Below are 4,559 nucleotides of genomic sequence, written 5' to 3'. Positions count from 1 at the left end.
TTATTCCCACTTGGCGGCTAGTGAGTGGCTTGCTAGCCGTATAAAAAGCTTGAGTGGTTTCCGCCCAAGTTGAAGGACTCCACGAACACCAGGAGGAGGAGACTTCACGCTGTGTGAAGATCTCTAAGCGCTGCGGAGCCTATCAGACCCAGTGCATTTCAAGAAGGCAACAGGGGTCTGATCAACCTCTAGCCTCTCCCCGTCACCGAGCGCAATCCTCGATGTATCCCTCTCCCTGTGCGCAAAAGGATCCACGGAGCCTCGACAACTCCGTGGGAGTGATCCGAATATTGTCTGAGTCCTCAAATGAGGATTTAAGCGGAGCTGTGCCTGGGAAACTGTCCAGTCTACACCGCGACCATCTTCAGTGTAAGTAAACAATCTTGAATCAACCATTAAGCGTCCATGCCTAATTCCAGCGTGTTGCCTGTTCTCTCCGACCCAGTGTGCCCGGGCTGCTGGCCACAGCCTGTGCGGCGCAAAAAAGGGCCTGGACCGCTCCCAGCCCGCACAGTGACCACCCCTACTACACCTGGCAGGGCTTCTACTTTGTCATGCTCCAGGCTGTCACCAACTGCCACAGTGCCTCCACGAATGTGAGTGCTGGCTGGGTGGAAAATGCCTACAAATCCCGCATCTTCTGCAACTCTGCCCTGCTAGCCCTGGTGGAGAGCGGGTGTTTTGTGCTGGGGGTGCTAGACCTTCAGTTGGGTGCAGTGTGTGGCAGAAGGCCATCTCTGTTTCTCCCCAGAAACACTGTGACAATTGGTTAGGATGGGCCCACCAGAGGATACCCTATCTTTTTAGGTAACCTGAGCTGGATACATTCGTTGGGGGGGGGGGGGGTGAACCTGCTCCCTCTGCCTACATGACTGGCATCACATACCTGGGTGAGGGGCTTGGGCTCCTGGGAGAGCTAGGAACTGCCAGTTTATCCAGCAACTAGTGATGCATTTCAAATTGTTTGGCTGACACCCAACAGGTGCTGACCTCCATTGGACCAGGTAAATGAGGTCACAAGGGCTATATAACTTAAGGACTGCCCCGGAGGAGGGGGCAGCAGCCATGAGGAAGACTCAAAGAGACAGAGAAGAGCTGAACCATCTGAAACTTGCTCTCTCTCTCAGAACTCATGATCAAGGAACTGCCTGCTTCCAGAGGGAATCTCCACCTGCCTCTGGATGATACTTGTGAGTAAGCTACCCAAGATCTAACTAGATATATAGTTTGCAGTAACTCAGATGCGTGATCAAAGGCTACCCAGCCATGGGAGTTTGCTTGATGGGATTTCTTTGATATTGCTCTACCCTGTACCCACCCTACCCCTTGTAACCAATAAAGTTCTCCTTTATACCTAGTGTGGGAGACTTATTGGGAGTGGGTCTAGATTATGCCTTGGGGTTCCCTTGGTTCGGCTGACTAAGGGAGATCACTACTTGTGCTTCTGACTGAGGGAAGCATCCCAAGTTCTTGAAGTGAATCAAGTACCCTTGAGGGCTAGGCCTGTGTGTCCCAGGGTGGTGGCAGTGGAACCCCCAGGCTAGTGGGTGTGCTTCAGGAAGGGGGTCAGCCAGACGTGAGGTGCCCCCAGGGAGGCATTCAGAGCCTGGAAGGTGGTCAGGCACAGTGAGGTGGGTGGCTCAATGCAGGAGTGCCCGCTACTGGCCCACCACACCTTTGCCCCCATCAGCTCCTAGGGCTCGTGCTCTTTGCCTTGCCTGTCTGGGTCCTCTGGCAAGTGCCCAGTCCCTCTCTCTGGTGCTTGGGGCTCAAGCTTTCTGCAGCTGGCATCTCATGGCCAGCGTTTCTTTCCCTGCTCCCCAGCACTGCTCATCTTTACTTCTGCAGTGAGTATTGGGGTATGTCGGGTGGGGGTTTGGGACATGTTCGGGGGGCTTTTGCCTCCCATCTCACAAGCATGTTGAAGATGAAGCCAAGAAAGCAACAAAAACCATGGACAATCACACATACTAAAGAAGGGTGTCACCATTACCTTTCATCTTCCCTCCTTGTGTAAGGAGCCAGTTGGCATAAACCTTCATGTTGTCCAGATGGTGGCCTTCCCACCCCTGCTGTGGTCCTTTCTCTGTTGAGTCACTGAATGCCAAGGTAGTCGGGCACAGTGAGGTGGGTGGCTCAATGCAGGAGTGCGCCCTACTGGCCCGCCCCACAGTGGTGGGCCCAATTGTCCTCATTGGGTAGGACCCCACCTACCCACTCATTCCCTGGCTCATGTGACCCTACACCGGCCAGTTGGGCCCCTGCCAGGCACACTTCAATCGGTGTCTGGGCTGGACTTGCACCCTTGTGGAATGCATCTTTGGCTGGCTGAAGGGATTCTGGCGCACCCTCACTGCCTGCCTCATGGTTGCCAAGGCCAACATCCCCTGGGTCATCATCACAGCCTGCATGCTGCATAATATCTGCAAGGCCTGGGTGGAGCTTTTTGTGATGCCTGGGTGAAGGAAGCACAGAAGGCAGAGGATGCCTGGCACTGGAAGCACCAGCTGCGGTGGCAGTGACAGTGGCGGACACCCCACTGGCTGAGGCCCCAGGTGAGCTGCACACCTGCCAGTGGGGACCAGGGCACTGGGTGTGAGAGGCTCTGGCTGGCCAGTTCCTCCTGTAATCCCTACTGAAGCCTGCCTGGACAGCCACTCATGGACCCACATCCCACTGTACACACCCAGCACCATGCTCACTGCAGACAGTTCTCCAAAAAGCACTTTATTCGCCTCACAGAAACAAACTCCTCCCCCCTTTCCTTCCCCAACAATGGAGACCAGTCCCAATCTCTCCCAAACAACACATCCTTTCCCCCTCCTTCCCCTCCACCACTGGGGCCATCCATGCCCTCCCTGGCCTCCAGCCACATCATCTCTAGACCCACCTGGCCAGCTAGGACTGCTGGCTGCACATCATCCAGACCACCTGGGATGATAAGCAGTGGTTGGAAGTGTTCTAGATGATCTGGGCCACCTTCCAGGACCTCCTGGATTAGCTCCACCTTCACCTGAAGCAGTAGGACACCACCATGTGGCAGCCCCTCCCCACGGACACCTAGTTGGCCTGCCACCTGGCTGGCCTGCCACTTTGGTCACCCATTCCCCCCATGCTACCCCACACTGCCCACAGTGCCCCTCCACCACCCACCACCAATAAAACACCCTCTTCCCCATGTGAACTATTTACATGGTTGTGTGTGTCTTCCTGGGGTGGGGGGCCATGGGGTTGGGATGTCTAGAGTATGACGGCTGGGGACAGGTTTTGGGAGCTCCTTTCCATGGCTGCATGGAGCTGGAGTGAGTGGCAGGGCTGGGCTCAGGTGCGCGGGCTGGGTGACAGGGGAACCAGGATGGGGGCCAGAGTAGGGACTCCTGGCCAGTGGAGGTGGTGCTGTACCTCTGCCCAGGCCCACAGGGAGGGGCCTGCTGCTGGGTGGCAGGCAGCTGCCAGGGGGCAAGCAGGGCTGTAGCTTGGGGCAAGGCACTGGGTGGCATGAAAGTGACTGCCAGGGCCAGGATGGTGTCCAGCACCTGGTGGTCCTCCTCTGTCACCTCCATTGCCCTGGCCACCAGCACAACCTGTGCTGCTGTGCAGTTACTAATCATGAGTAAATTTGCTACTTGCATTTGCAGGTAGCAAATTTACTCATGATTAGAGCATTTTGCTGGACAGTAAGCATCTGCACATGTAGATATGGATAACTTACTGCACAGAAAACTGCTCTGCTGTGTAGAAAAGCATCTTGTGTAGATGCATGCACCTGTTTATACATCCCTCAGCATAATAAGCTGCTAGCTTATAACTAAGTCTCTAAGAATCTCAGACCATGAGACGTATTCCTTAATGCAAGGCTTCCCAAAGGACCATTTCAAAGGGGAAGTCCTTGGTTGTGGGCCACATCAAAGGGCTCATGTGCTGCATTTGGCCAATGGGCCATGCTTTGGAAAGCCCTGTCGTAAAGTCACAGTCACTTTTTCCTCTCTCAGGTTCAGGACTAACATAACTATATATCTGTTCAGATTCAGAAATCTTTCCCCAATTATAAGATATTTATCTTCTACTGGATTAAAAATAATGACTAGAAAAAAGGACCATAGAAGGTCTTTATTTCTCTAACAGAAAATGTTCTATTCCTCTTCTCCTCACTTACGGAAGACAAAGGGATGAGATAAGTTTTTCAGGATATGACTTCAATGAGAGAGCTTGCTGCCATTGATGAAGCAGGCAGGTTTAATTCCTGTCTGGCTCTTGGAAGCTTTAAAGTCCTTTTTCTCTGTCAGGAAATTCAAAGGCAAACTGCAGTGCAATTTCCAAAGTGTAGTAACCATATAATGGTGTTCATAGCAACTTTTTCAGTGCAAAGAATTTTTATTACTATGTCTTGAAATTGCATTGTTGTGCTATGTGTTGTAGTTCTTCATCTGAACATATGATTAGGCCACATGCATGCAATAGACTAGTGGTGTTTGACCTTTTGGCTCTATGCACCAGATGAGGGGTGCAGAGCCCACCTGTGGGTGCAGTCAGGTCATCTGTGAGCCAGATTGCACCCT

This window comes from Alligator sinensis, unplaced genomic scaffold (genome assembly GCF_000455745.1).
Source record: "Alligator sinensis unplaced genomic scaffold, ASM45574v1 scaffold1494_1, whole genome shotgun sequence".
NCBI classification, from domain to species: Eukaryota; Metazoa; Chordata; order Crocodylia; family Alligatoridae; genus Alligator; species Alligator sinensis.
Note: the sequence above shows the minus strand (reverse complement) of the source record.